This window comes from Ambystoma mexicanum, chromosome 7q (assembly GCF_040938575.1).
Source record: "Ambystoma mexicanum isolate Mex_15411 chromosome 7q, UKY_AmexF1_1, whole genome shotgun sequence".
NCBI classification, from domain to species: domain Eukaryota; kingdom Metazoa; phylum Chordata; class Amphibia; order Caudata; family Ambystomatidae; genus Ambystoma; species Ambystoma mexicanum.
The window spans coordinates 1,098,737,073-1,098,750,395 of NC_090941.1; the positions used below are offsets into that span (position 1 = coordinate 1,098,737,073).

General features: G+C 62.1%; 13 non-coding genes across 13 annotated transcripts; all 13 read left to right on the forward strand.

Moving 5' to 3' along the window:
• Positions 1–598: 598 nt before the first annotated feature.
• On the forward strand, positions 599–762 carry LOC138529262 (U1 spliceosomal RNA). Its single transcript, XR_011284599.1, has one exon. It is a non-coding gene; the product is annotated as a U1 spliceosomal RNA (small nuclear RNA).
• Positions 763–1,628: 866 nt separating this feature from the next.
• On the forward strand, positions 1,629–1,792 carry LOC138529406 (U1 spliceosomal RNA). Its single transcript, XR_011284743.1, has one exon. It is a non-coding gene; the product is annotated as a U1 spliceosomal RNA (small nuclear RNA).
• An 880-nt stretch (positions 1,793–2,672) lies between these two features.
• On the forward strand, positions 2,673–2,836 carry LOC138529263 (U1 spliceosomal RNA). The gene has a single exon (XR_011284601.1). It is a non-coding gene; the product is annotated as a U1 spliceosomal RNA (small nuclear RNA).
• Positions 2,837–3,716: 880 nt separating this feature from the next.
• LOC138529265 (U1 spliceosomal RNA) lies at positions 3,717–3,880 on the forward strand. The gene has a single exon (XR_011284603.1). It is a non-coding gene; the product is annotated as a U1 spliceosomal RNA (small nuclear RNA).
• An 866-nt stretch (positions 3,881–4,746) lies between these two features.
• Positions 4,747–4,910, forward strand: LOC138529266 (U1 spliceosomal RNA). The gene has a single exon (XR_011284604.1). It is a non-coding gene; the product is annotated as a U1 spliceosomal RNA (small nuclear RNA).
• Positions 4,911–5,776: 866 nt separating this feature from the next.
• On the forward strand, positions 5,777–5,940 carry LOC138529267 (U1 spliceosomal RNA). The gene has a single exon (XR_011284605.1). It is a non-coding gene; the product is annotated as a U1 spliceosomal RNA (small nuclear RNA).
• An 866-nt stretch (positions 5,941–6,806) lies between these two features.
• Positions 6,807–6,970, forward strand: LOC138529268 (U1 spliceosomal RNA). Its single transcript, XR_011284607.1, has one exon. It is a non-coding gene; the product is annotated as a U1 spliceosomal RNA (small nuclear RNA).
• An 866-nt stretch (positions 6,971–7,836) lies between these two features.
• Positions 7,837–8,000, forward strand: LOC138529269 (U1 spliceosomal RNA). Its single transcript, XR_011284608.1, has one exon. It is a non-coding gene; the product is annotated as a U1 spliceosomal RNA (small nuclear RNA).
• An 866-nt stretch (positions 8,001–8,866) lies between these two features.
• LOC138529407 (U1 spliceosomal RNA) lies at positions 8,867–9,030 on the forward strand. The gene has a single exon (XR_011284744.1). It is a non-coding gene; the product is annotated as a U1 spliceosomal RNA (small nuclear RNA).
• An 866-nt stretch (positions 9,031–9,896) lies between these two features.
• Positions 9,897–10,060, forward strand: LOC138529449 (U1 spliceosomal RNA). The gene has a single exon (XR_011284787.1). It is a non-coding gene; the product is annotated as a U1 spliceosomal RNA (small nuclear RNA).
• An 866-nt stretch (positions 10,061–10,926) lies between these two features.
• Positions 10,927–11,090, forward strand: LOC138529408 (U1 spliceosomal RNA). The gene has a single exon (XR_011284745.1). It is a non-coding gene; the product is annotated as a U1 spliceosomal RNA (small nuclear RNA).
• Positions 11,091–11,956: 866 nt separating this feature from the next.
• Positions 11,957–12,120, forward strand: LOC138529270 (U1 spliceosomal RNA). The gene has a single exon (XR_011284609.1). It is a non-coding gene; the product is annotated as a U1 spliceosomal RNA (small nuclear RNA).
• Positions 12,121–12,986: 866 nt separating this feature from the next.
• LOC138529271 (U1 spliceosomal RNA) lies at positions 12,987–13,150 on the forward strand. Its single transcript, XR_011284610.1, has one exon. It is a non-coding gene; the product is annotated as a U1 spliceosomal RNA (small nuclear RNA).
• Positions 13,151–13,323: the final 173 nt, after the last annotated feature.

Sequence of the window (13,323 nt, forward strand, 5' to 3'; positions counted from 1 at the left end):
TATCAGGTGCCCCGGTAGTTCTTGAAGCCAGCCTGCCCTGCCCGGGCTCTGCTTTCGCGCCCAGGCCCTCCAACCTAAGGAAGGCCCAGCCAGCTCCTGGGGTTTTGGGGGCAGGGGTGAGACTGGCTCCCGGCCGCCGCTGCCGCCCGCCCCGTCCGAGCACCGATCGGGCACGATCGGGCCTTGCCTTCACGGCCTTGCCGTGTCCTGGCGGGGGGCACCCCACCCGAGACGCTCTTGTTAAGCGGGGTGACCTGTCGGCTCAGGAGGGCCATGGACCCGCCTGGGGCCGACGGGCCAGTGGGCCCACTGCGCCAGGCCTGCTCGCTTTCCGACTGGGCCTGCTGGCTGGCAGCCAGGTCCGAATTTATGCAAATCTCAGGCCGAGCAGGGCCTGGTGGGAGACATGAACTGTGCCACAATGTGCCTCTTCTGCTGGGCTCTGCCTGCCGGAGCTTCCCCCTGCACGTGGGACAGGCAGCTCCGCAGACGCTCAGGGCTTCCGGGAGGGCTGGGGCTGGGTCAGGGCCGGCCTTCTCACCCTCGCTTAGCGGGGCTTCCAGAACAGGCCCAAGCCCTGCCCTCTGGCTCGCAACTCATACTTACCTGGCAGGGGAGCATCTGTGATCAGCAAGGCAGAGCTCCCAGGGTGAGGCTCATCCATTGCACATCGGATTTGCTGACCCCTGCGATGTCCCCAAATGCGGGATTCTCGACTGCATTATTTCTGGTAGTGGGGGACTGCGTTCGCGCTTTCCCCTGATTTATTGGTGAAAGAAAGAAAGAGTTTAGTGTGCGAGTCAGGTTGTTTGCACACAGGGCCCAAGCTCGTGCAGCAGAGTTTATTTTGCTGCAGTCAAGAGGGCCAGCCCTGGGCCGTTCAGGGGTCCACAGGCCTGATGGATTGGTGAAATAAAAAAATGTGAAAGTCATGTGTGTCATGTGTAGGTTGGGCCCCTGAATGTTGCTGCGGTCAAGAGGGCCAGCATTCACTGGAGGGGTGAAGTGCACAGGTGCCTAACCCCAGACTTGTGCGCCCCATGATATCAGGTGCCCCGGTAGTTCTTGAAGCCAGCCTGCCCTGCCCGGGCTCTGCTTTCGCGCCCAGGCCCTCCAACCTAAGGAAGGCCCAGCCAGCTCCTGGGGTTTTGGGGGCAGGGGTGAAACTGGCTCCCGGCCGCCGCTGCCGCCCGCCCCGTCCGAGCACCGATCGGGCACGATCGGGCCTTGCCGTGTCCTGGCGGGGGGCACCCCACCCGAGACGCTCTTGTTAAGCGGGGTGACCTGTCGGCTCAGGAGGGCCATGGACCCGCCTGGGGCCGACGGGCCAGTGGGCCCACTGCGCCAGGCCTGCTCGCTTTCCGACTGGGCCTGCTGGCTGGCAGCCAGGTCCGAATTTATGCAAATCTCAGGCCGAGCAGGGCCTGGTGGGAGACATGAACTGTGCCACAATGTGCCTCTTCTGCTGGGCTCTGCCTGCCGGAGCTTCCCCCTGCACGTGGGACAGGCAGCTCCGCAGACGCTCAGGGCTTCCGGGAGGGCTGGGGCTGGGTCAGGGCCGGCCTTCTCACCCTCGCTTAGCGGGGCTTCCAGAACAGGCCCAAGCCCTGCCCTCTGGCTCGCAACTCATACTTACCTGGCAGGGGAGCATCTGTGATCAGCAAGGCAGAGCTCCCAGGGTGAGGCTCATCCATTGCACATCGGATTTGCTGACCCCTGCGATGTCCCCAAATGCGGGATTCTCGACTGTATTATTTCTGGTAGTGGGGGACTGCGTTCGCGCTTTCCCCTGATTTATTGGTGAAAGAAAGAAAGAGTTTAGTGTGCGAGTCAGGTTGTTTGCACACAGGGCCCAAGCTCGTGCAGCAGAGTTTATTTTGCTGCAGTCAAGAGGGCCAGCCCTGGGCCGTTCAGGGGTCCACAGGCCTGATGGATTGGTGAAATAAAAAAATGTGAAAGTCATGTGTGTCATGTGTAGGTTGGGCCCCTGAATGTTGCTGCGGTCAAGAGGGCCAGCATTCACTGGAGGGGTGAAGTGCACAGGTGCCTAACCCCAGACTTGTGCGCCCCATGATATCAGGTGCCCCGGTAGTTCTTGAAGCCAGCCTGCCCTGCCCGGGCTCTGCTTTCGCGCCCAGGCCCTCCAACCTAAGGAAGGCCCAGCCAGCTCCTGGGGTTTTGGGGGCAGGGGTGAGACTGGCTCCCGGCCGCCGCTGCCGCCCGCCCCGTCCGAGCACCGATCGGGCACGATCGGGCCTTGCCTTCACGGCCTTGCCGTGTCCTGGCGGGGGGCACCCCACCCGAGACGCTCTTGTTAAGCGGGGTGACCTGTCGGCTCAGGAGGGCCATGGACCCGCCTGGGGCCGACGGGCCAGTGGGCCCACTGCGCCAGGCCTGCTCGCTTTCCGACTGGGCCTGCTGGCTGGCAGCCAGGTCCGAATTTATGCAAATCTCAGGCCGAGCAGGGCCTGGTGGGAGACATGAACTGTGCCACAATGTGCCTCTTCTGCTGGGCTCTGCCTGCCGGAGCTTCCCCCTGCACGTGGGACAGGCAGCTCCGCAGACGCTCAGGGCTTCCGGGAGGGCTGGGGCTGGGTCAGGGCCGGCCTTCTCACCCTCGCTTAGCGGGGCTTCCAGAACAGGCCCAAGCCCTGCCCTCTGGCTCGCAACTCATACTTACCTGGCAGGGGAGCATCTGTGATCAGCAAGGCAGAGCTCCCAGGGTGAGGCTCATCCATTGCACATCGGATTTGCTGACCCCTGCGATGTCCCCAAATGCGGGATTCTCGACTGCATTATTTCTGGTAGTGGGGGACTGCGTTCGCGCTTTCCCCTGATTTATTGGTGAAAGAAAGAAAGAGTTTAGTGTGCGAGTCAGGTTGTTTGCACACAGGGCCCAAGCTCGTGCAGCAGAGTTTATTTTGCTGCAGTCAAGAGGGCCAGCCCTGGGCCGTTCAGGGGTCCACAGGCCTGATGGATTGGTGAAATAAAAAAATGTGAAAGTCATGTGTGTCATGTGTAGGTTGGGCCCCTGAATGTTGCTGCGGTCAAGAGGGCCAGCATTCACTGGAGGGGTGAAGTGCACAGGTGCCTAACCCCAGACTTGTGCGCCCCATGATATCAGGTGCCCCGGTAGTTCTTGAAGCCAGCCTGCCCTGCCCGGGCTCTGCTTTCGCGCCCAGGCCCTCCAACCTAAGGAAGGCCCAGCCAGCTCCTGGGGTTTTGGGGGCAGGGGTGAGACTGGCTCCCGGCCGCCGCTGCCGCCCGCCCCGTCCGAGCACCGATCGGGCACGATCGGGCCTTGCCTTCACGGCCTTGCCGTGTCCTGGCGGGGGGCACCCCACCCGAGACGCTCTTGTTAAGCGGGGTGACCTGTCGGCTCAGGAGGGCCATGGACCCGCCTGGGGCCGACGGGCCAGTGGGCCCACTGCGCCAGGCCTGCTCGCTTTCCGACTGGGCCTGCTGGCTGGCAGCCAGGTCCGAATTTATGCAAATCTCAGGCCGAGCAGGGCCTGGTGGGAGACATGAACTGTGCCACAATGTGCCTCTTCTGCTGGGCTCTGCCTGCCGGAGCTTCCCCCTGCACGTGGGACAGGCAGCTCCGCAGACGCTCAGGGCTTCCGGGAGGGCTGGGGCTGGGTCAGGGCCGGCCTTCTCACCCTCGCTTAGCGGGGCTTCCAGAACAGGCCCAAGCCCTGCCCTCTGGCTCGCAACTCATACTTACCTGGCAGGGGAGCATCTGTGATCAGCAAGGCAGAGCTCCCAGGGTGAGGCTCATCCATTGCACATCGGATTTGCTGACCCCTGCGATGTCCCCAAATGCGGGATTCTCGACTGCATTATTTCTGGTAGTGGGGGACTGCGTTCGCGCTTTCCCCTGATTTATTGGTGAAAGAAAGAAAGAGTTTAGTGTGCGAGTCAGGTTGTTTGCACACAGGGCCCAAGCTCGTGCAGCAGAGTTTATTTTGCTGCAGTCAAGAGGGCCAGCCCTGGGCCGTTCAGGGGTCCACAGGCCTGATGGATTGGTGAAATAAAAAAATGTGAAAGTCATGTGTGTCATGTGTAGGTTGGGCCCCTGAATGTTGCTGCGGTCAAGAGGGCCAGCATTCACTGGAGGGGTGAAGTGCACAGGTGCCTAACCCCAGACTTGTGCGCCCCATGATATCAGGTGCCCCGGTAGTTCTTGAAGCCAGCCTGCCCTGCCCGGGCTCTGCTTTCGCGCCCAGGCCCTCCAACCTAAGGAAGGCCCAGCCAGCTCCTGGGGTTTTGGGGGCAGGGGTGAAACTGGCTCCCGGCCGCCGCTGCCGCCCGCCCCGTCCGAGCACCGATCGGGCACGATCGGGCCTTGCCGTGTCCTGGCGGGGGGCACCCCACCCGAGACGCTCTTGTTAAGCGGGGTGACCTGTCGGCTCAGGAGGGCCATGGACCCGCCTGGGGCCGACGGGCCAGTGGGCCCACTGCGCCAGGCCTGCTCGCTTTCCGACTGGGCCTGCTGGCTGGCAGCCAGGTCCGAATTTATGCAAATCTCAGGCCGAGCAGGGCCTGGTGGGAGACATGAACTGTGCCACAATGTGCCTCTTCTGCTGGGCTCTGCCTGCCGGAGCTTCCCCCTGCACGTGGGACAGGCAGCTCCGCAGACGCTCAGGGCTTCCGGGAGGGCTGGGGCTGGGTCAGGGCCGGCCTTCTCACCCTCGCTTAGCGGGGCTTCCAGAACAGGCCCAAGCCCTGCCCTCTGGCTCGCAACTCATACTTACCTGGCAGGGGAGCATCTGTGATCAGCAAGGCAGAGCTCCCAGGGTGAGGCTCATCCATTGCACATCGGATTTGCTGACCCCTGCGATGTCCCCAAATGCGGGATTCTCGACTGCATTATTTCTGGTAGTGGGGGACTGCGTTCGCGCTTTCCCCTGATTTATTGGTGAAAGAAAGAAAGAGTTTAGTGTGCGAGTCAGGTTGTTTGCACACAGGGCCCAAGCTCGTGCAGCAGAGTTTATTTTGCTGCAGTCAAGAGGGCCAGCCCTGGGCCGTTCAGGGGTCCACAGGCCTGATGGATTGGTGAAATAAAAAAATGTGAAAGTCATGTGTGTCATGTGTAGGTTGGGCCCCTGAATGTTGCTGCGGTCAAGAGGGCCAGCATTCACTGGAGGGGTGAAGTGCACAGGTGCCTAACCCCAGACTTGTGCGCCCCATGATATCAGGTGCCCCGGTAGTTCTTGAAGCCAGCCTGCCCTGCCCGGGCTCTGCTTTCGCGCCCAGGCCCTCCAACCTAAGGAAGGCCCAGCCAGCTCCTGGGGTTTTGGGGGCAGGGGTGAAACTGGCTCCCGGCCGCCGCTGCCGCCCGCCCCGTCCGAGCACCGATCGGGCACGATCGGGCCTTGCCGTGTCCTGGCGGGGGGCACCCCACCCGAGACGCTCTTGTTAAGCGGGGTGACCTGTCGGCTCAGGAGGGCCATGGACCCGCCTGGGGCCGACGGGCCAGTGGGCCCACTGCGCCAGGCCTGCTCGCTTTCCGACTGGGCCTGCTGGCTGGCAGCCAGGTCCGAATTTATGCAAATCTCAGGCCGAGCAGGGCCTGGTGGGAGACATGAACTGTGCCACAATGTGCCTCTTCTGCTGGGCTCTGCCTGCCGGAGCTTCCCCCTGCACGTGGGACAGGCAGCTCCGCAGACGCTCAGGGCTTCCGGGAGGGCTGGGGCTGGGTCAGGGCCGGCCTTCTCACCCTCGCTTAGCGGGGCTTCCAGAACAGGCCCAAGCCCTGCCCTCTGGCTCGCAACTCATACTTACCTGGCAGGGGAGCATCTGTGATCAGCAAGGCAGAGCTCCCAGGGTGAGGCTCATCCATTGCACATCGGATTTGCTGACCCCTGCGATGTCCCCAAATGCGGGATTCTCGACTGCATTATTTCTGGTAGTGGGGGACTGCGTTCGCGCTTTCCCCTGATTTATTGGTGAAAGAAAGAAAGAGTTTAGTGTGCGAGTCAGGTTGTTTGCACACAGGGCCCAAGCTCGTGCAGCAGAGTTTATTTTGCTGCAGTCAAGAGGGCCAGCCCTGGGCCGTTCAGGGGTCCACAGGCCTGATGGATTGGTGAAATAAAAAAATGTGAAAGTCATGTGTGTCATGTGTAGGTTGGGCCCCTGAATGTTGCTGCGGTCAAGAGGGCCAGCATTCACTGGAGGGGTGAAGTGCACAGGTGCCTAACCCCAGACTTGTGCGCCCCATGATATCAGGTGCCCCGGTAGTTCTTGAAGCCAGCCTGCCCTGCCCGGGCTCTGCTTTCGCGCCCAGGCCCTCCAACCTAAGGAAGGCCCAGCCAGCTCCTGGGGTTTTGGGGGCAGGGGTGAAACTGGCTCCCGGCCGCCGCTGCCGCCCGCCCCGTCCGAGCACCGATCGGGCACGATCGGGCCTTGCCGTGTCCTGGCGGGGGGCACCCCACCCGAGACGCTCTTGTTAAGCGGGGTGACCTGTCGGCTCAGGAGGGCCATGGACCCGCCTGGGGCCGACGGGCCAGTGGGCCCACTGCGCCAGGCCTGCTCGCTTTCCGACTGGGCCTGCTGGCTGGCAGCCAGGTCCGAATTTATGCAAATCTCAGGCCGAGCAGGGCCTGGTGGGAGACATGAACTGTGCCACAATGTGCCTCTTCTGCTGGGCTCTGCCTGCCGGAGCTTCCCCCTGCACGTGGGACAGGCAGCTCCGCAGACGCTCAGGGCTTCCGGGAGGGCTGGGGCTGGGTCAGGGCCGGCCTTCTCACCCTCGCTTAGCGGGGCTTCCAGAACAGGCCCAAGCCCTGCCCTCTGGCTCGCAACTCATACTTACCTGGCAGGGGAGCATCTGTGATCAGCAAGGCAGAGCTCCCAGGGTGAGGCTCATCCATTGCACATCGGATTTGCTGACCCCTGCGATGTCCCCAAATGCGGGATTCTCGACTGCATTATTTCTGGTAGTGGGGGACTGCGTTCGCGCTTTCCCCTGATTTATTGGTGAAAGAAAGAAAGAGTTTAGTGTGCGAGTCAGGTTGTTTGCACACAGGGCCCAAGCTCGTGCAGCAGAGTTTATTTTGCTGCAGTCAAGAGGGCCAGCCCTGGGCCGTTCAGGGGTCCACAGGCCTGATGGATTGGTGAAATAAAAAAATGTGAAAGTCATGTGTGTCATGTGTAGGTTGGGCCCCTGAATGTTGCTGCGGTCAAGAGGGCCAGCATTCACTGGAGGGGTGAAGTGCACAGGTGCCTAACCCCAGACTTGTGCGCCCCATGATATCAGGTGCCCCGGTAGTTCTTGAAGCCAGCCTGCCCTGCCCGGGCTCTGCTTTCGCGCCCAGGCCCTCCAACCTAAGGAAGGCCCAGCCAGCTCCTGGGGTTTTGGGGGCAGGGGTGAAACTGGCTCCCGGCCGCCGCTGCCGCCCGCCCCGTCCGAGCACCGATCGGGCACGATCGGGCCTTGCCGTGTCCTGGCGGGGGGCACCCCACCCGAGACGCTCTTGTTAAGCGGGGTGACCTGTCGGCTCAGGAGGGCCATGGACCCGCCTGGGGCCGACGGGCCAGTGGGCCCACTGCGCCAGGCCTGCTCGCTTTCCGACTGGGCCTGCTGGCTGGCAGCCAGGTCCGAATTTATGCAAATCTCAGGCCGAGCAGGGCCTGGTGGGAGACATGAACTGTGCCACAATGTGCCTCTTCTGCTGGGCTCTGCCTGCCGGAGCTTCCCCCTGCACGTGGGACAGGCAGCTCCGCAGACGCTCAGGGCTTCCGGGAGGGCTGGGGCTGGGTCAGGGCCGGCCTTCTCACCCTCGCTTAGCGGGGCTTCCAGAACAGGCCCAAGCCCTGCCCTCTGGCTCGCAACTCATACTTACCTGGCAGGGGAGCATCTGTGATCAGCAAGGCAGAGCTCCCAGGGTGAGGCTCATCCATTGCACATCGGATTTGCTGACCCCTGCGATGTCCCCAAATGCGGGATTCTCGACTGCATTATTTCTGGTAGTGGGGGACTGCGTTCGCGCTTTCCCCTGATTTATTGGTGAAAGAAAGAAAGAGTTTAGTGTGCGAGTCAGGTTGTTTGCACACAGGGCCCAAGCTCGTGCAGCAGAGTTTATTTTGCTGCAGTCAAGAGGGCCAGCCCTGGGCCGTTCAGGGGTCCACAGGCCTGATGGATTGGTGAAATAAAAAAATGTGAAAGTCATGTGTGTCATGTGTAGGTTGGGCCCCTGAATGTTGCTGCGGTCAAGAGGGCCAGCATTCACTGGAGGGGTGAAGTGCACAGGTGCCTAACCCCAGACTTGTGCACCCCATGATATCAGGTGCCCCGGTAGTTCTTGAAGCCAGCCTGCCCTGCCCGGGCTCTGCTTTCGCGCCCAGGCCCTCCAACCTAAGGAAGGCCCAGCCAGCTCCTGGGGTTTTGGGGGCAGGGGTGAAACTGGCTCCCGGCCGCCGCTGCCGCCCGCCCCGTCCGAGCACCGATCGGGCACGATCGGGCCTTGCCGTGTCCTGGCGGGGGGCACCCCACCCGAGACGCTCTTGTTAAGCGGGGTGACCTGTCGGCTCAGGAGGGCCATGGACCCGCCTGGGGCCGACGGGCCAGTGGGCCCACTGCGCCAGGCCTGCTCGCTTTCCGACTGGGCCTGCTGGCTGGCAGCCAGGTCCGAATTTATGCAAATCTCAGGCCGAGCAGGGCCTGGTGGGAGACATGAACTGTGCCACAATGTGCCTCTTCTGCTGGGCTCTGCCTGCCGGAGCTTCCCCCTGCACGTGGGACAGGCAGCTCCGCAGACGCTCAGGGCTTCCGGGAGGGCTGGGGCTGGGTCAGGGCCGGCCTTCTCACCCTCGCTTAGCGGGGCTTCCAGAACAGGCCCAAGCCCTGCCCTCTGGCTCGCAACTCATACTTACCTGGCAGGGGAGCATCTGTGATCAGCAAGGCAGAGCTCCCAGGGTGAGGCTCATCCATTGCACATCGGATTTGCTGACCCCTGCGATGTCCCCAAATGCGGGATTCTCGACTGTATTATTTCTGGTAGTGGGGGACTGCGTTCGCGCTTTCCCCTGATTTATTGGTGAAAGAAAGAAAGAGTTTAGTGTGCGAGTCAGGTTGTTTGCACACAGGGCCCAAGCTCGTGCAGCAGAGTTTATTTTGCTGCAGTCAAGAGGGCCAGCCCTGGGCCGTTCAGGGGTCCACAGGCCTGATGGATTGGTGAAATAAAAAAATGTGAAAGTCATGTGTGTCATGTGTAGGTTGGGCCCCTGAATGTTGCTGCGGTCAAGAGGGCCAGCATTCACTGGAGGGGTGAAGTGCACAGGTGCCTAACCCCAGACTTGTGCGCCCCATGATATCAGGTGCCCCGGTAGTTCTTGAAGCCAGCCTGCCCTGCCCGGGCTCTGCTTTCGCGCCCAGGCCCTCCAACCTAAGGAAGGCCCAGCCAGCTCCTGGGGTTTTGGGGGCAGGGGTGAAACTGGCTCCCGGCCGCCGCTGCCGCCCGCCCCGTCCGAGCACCGATCGGGCACGATCGGGCCTTGCCGTGTCCTGGCGGGGGGCACCCCACCCGAGACGCTCTTGTTAAGCGGGGTGACCTGTCGGCTCAGGAGGGCCATGGACCCGCCTGGGGCCGACGGGCCAGTGGGCCCACTGCGCCAGGCCTGCTCGCTTTCCGACTGGGCCTGCTGGCTGGCAGCCAGGTCCGAATTTATGCAAATCTCAGGCCGAGCAGGGCCTGGTGGGAGACATGAACTGTGCCACAATGTGCCTCTTCTGCTGGGCTCTGCCTGCCGGAGCTTCCCCCTGCACGTGGGACAGGCAGCTCCGCAGACGCTCAGGGCTTCCGGGAGGGCTGGGGCTGGGTCAGGGCCGGCCTTCTCACCCTCGCTTAGCGGGGCTTCCAGAACAGGCCCAAGCCCTGCCCTCTGGCTCGCAACTCATACTTACCTGGCAGGGGAGCATCTGTGATCAGCAAGGCAGAGCTCTCAGGGTGAGGCTCATCCATTGCACATCGGATTTGCTGACCCCTGCGATGTCCCCAAATGCGGGATTCTCGACTGCATTATTTCTGGTAGTGGGGGACTGCGTTCGCGCTTTCCCCTGATTTATTGGTGAAAGAAAGAAAGAGTTTAGTGTGCGAGTCAGGTTGTTTGCACACAGGGCCCAAGCTCGTGCAGCAGAGTTTATTTTGCTGCAGTCAAGAGGGCCAGCCCTGGGCCGTTCAGGGGTCCACAGGCCTGATGGATTGGTGAAATAAAAAAATGTGAAAGTCATGTGTGTCATGTGTAGGTTGGGCCCCTGAATGTTGCTGCGGTCAAGAGGGCCAGCATTCACTGGAGGGGTGAAGTGCACAGGTGCCTAACCCCAGACTTGTGCGCCCCATGATATCAGGTGCCCCGGTAGTTCTTGAAGCCAGCCTGCCCTGCCCGGGCTCTGCTTTCGCGCCCAGGCCCTCCAACCTAAGGAAGGCCCAGCCAGCTCCTGGGGTTTTGGGGGCAGGGGTGAAACTGGCTCCCGGCCGCCGCTGCCGCCCGCCCCGTCCGAGCACCGATCGGGCACGATCGGGCCTTGCCGTGTCCTGGCGGGGGGCACCCCACCCGAGACGCTCTTGTTAAGCGGGGTGACCTGTCGGCTCAGGAGGGCCATGGACCCGCCTGGGGCCGACGGGCCAGTGGGCCCACTGCGCCAGGCCTGCTCGCTTTCCGACTGGGCCTGCTGGCTGGCAGCCAGGTCCGAATTTATGCAAATCTCAGGCCGAGCAGGGCCTGGTGGGAGACATGAACTGTGCCACAATGTGCCTCTTCTGCTGGGCTCTGCCTGCCGGAGCTTCCCCCTGCACGTGGGACAGGCAGCTCCGCAGACGCTCAGGGCTTCCGGGAGGGCTGGGGCTGGGTCAGGGCCGGCCTTCTCACCCTCGCTTAGCGGGGCTTCCAGAACAGGCCCAAGCCCTGCCCTCTGGCTCGCAACTCATACTTACCTGGCAGGGGAGCATCTGTGATCAGCAAGGCAGAGCTCCCAGGGTGAGGCTCATCCATTGCACATCGGATTTGCTGACCCCTGCGATGTCCCCAAATGCGGGATTCTCGACTGTATTATTTCTGGTAGTGGGGGACTGCGTTCGCGCTTTCCCCTGATTTATTGGTGAAAGAAAGAAAGAGTTTAGTGTGCGAGTCAGGTTGTTTGCACACAGGGCCCAAGCTCGTGTAGCAGAGTTTATTTTGCTGCAGTCAAGAGGGCCAGCCCTGGGCCGTTCAGGGGTCCACAGGCCTGATGGATTGGTGAAATAAAAAAATGTGAAAGTCATGTGTGTCATGTGTAGGTTGGGCCCCTGAATGTTGCTGCGGTCAAGAGGGCCAGCATTCACTGGAGGGGTGAAGTGCACAGGTGCCTAACCCCAGACTTGTGCGCCCCATGATATCAGGTGCCCCGGTAGTTCTTGAAGCCAGCCTGCCCTGCCCGGGCTCTGCTTTCGCGCCCAGGCCCTCCAACCTAAGGAAGGCCCAGCCAGCTCCTGGGGTTTTGGGGGCAGGGGTGAAACTGGCTCCCGGCCGCCGCTGCCGCCCGCCCCGTCCGAGCACCGATCGGGCACGATCGGGCCTTGCCGTGTCCTGGCGGGGGGCACCCCACCCGAGACGCTCTTGTTAAGCGGGGTGACCTGTCGGCTCAGGAGGGCCATGGACCCGCCTGGGGCCGACGGGCCAGTGGGCCCACTGCGCCAGGCCTGCTCGCTTTCCGACTGGGCCTGCTGGCTGGCAGCCAGGTCCGAATTTATGCAAATCTCAGGCCGAGCAGGGCCTGGTGGGAGACATGAACTGTGCCACAATGTGCCTCTTCTGCTGGGCTCTGCCTGCCGGAGCTTCCCCCTGCACGTGGGACAGGCAGCTCCGCAGACGCTCAGGGCTTCCGGGAGGGCTGGGGCTGGGTCAGGGCCGGCCTTCTCACCCTCGCTTAGCGGGGCTTCCAGAACAGGCCCAAGCCCTGCCCTCTGGCTCGCAACTCATACTTACCTGGCAGGGGAGCATCTGTGATCAGCAAGGCAGAGCTCCCAGGGTGAGGCTCATCCATTGCACATCGGATTTGCTGACCCCTGCGATGTCCCCAAATGCGGGATTCTCGACTGCATTATTTCTGGTAGTGGGGGACTGCGTTCGCGCTTTCCCCTGATTTATTGGTGAAAGAAAGAAAGAGTTTAGTGTGCGAGTCAGGTTGTTTGCACACAGGGCCCAAGCTCGTGCAGCAGAGTTTATTTTGCTGCAGTCAAGAGGGCCAGCCCTGGGCCGTTCAGGGGTCCACAGGCCTGATGGATTGGTGAAATAAAAAAATGTGAAAGTCATGTGTGTCATGTGTAGGTTGGGCCCCTGAATGTTGCTGCGGTCAAGAGGGCCAGCATTCACTGGAGGGGTGAAGTGCACAGGTGCCTAACCCCAGACTTGTGCACCCCATGATATCAGGTGCCCCGGTAGTTCTTGAAGCCAGCCTGCCCTGCCCGGGCTCTGCTTTCGCGCCCAGGCCCTCCAACCTAAGGAAGGCCCAGCCAGCTCCTGGGGTTTTGGGGGCAGGGGTGAAACTGGCTCCCGGCCGCCGCTGCCGCCCGCCCCGTCCGAGCACCGATCGGGCACGATCGGGCCTTGCCGTGTCCTGGCGGGGGGCACCCCACCCGAGACGCTCTTGTTAAGCGGGGTGACCTGTCGGCTCAGGAGGGCCATGGACCCGCCTGGGGCCGACGGGCCAGTGGGCCCACTGCGCCAGGCCTGCTCGCTTTCCGACTGGGCCTGCTGGCTGGCAGCCAGGTCCGAATTTATGCAAATCTCAGGCCGAGCAGGGCCTGGTGGGAGACATGAACTGTGCCACAATGTGCCTCTTCTGCTGGGCTCTGCCTGCCGGAGCTTCCCCCTGCACGTGGGACAGGCAGCTCCGCAGACGCTCAGGGCTTCCGGGAGGGCTGGGGCTGGGTCAGGGCCGGCCTTCTCACCCTCGCTTAGCGGGGCTTCCAGAACAGGCCCAAGCCCTGCCCTCTGGCTCGCAACTCATACTTACCTGGCAGGGGAGCATCTGTGATCAGCAAGGCAGAGCTCCCAGGGTGAGGCTCATCCATTGCACATCGGATTTGCTGACCCCTGCGATGTCCCCAAATGCGGGATTCTCGACTGCATTATTTCTGGTAGTGGGGGACTGCGTTCGCGCTTTCCCCTGATTTATTGGTGAAAGAAAGAAAGAGTTTAGTGTGCGAGTCAGGTTGTTTGCACACAGGGCCCAAGCTCGTGCAGCAGAGTTTATTTTGCTGCAGTCAAGAGGGCCAGCCCTGGGCCGTTCAGGGGTCCACAGGCCTGATGGATTGGTGAAATAAAAAAATGTGAAAGTCATGT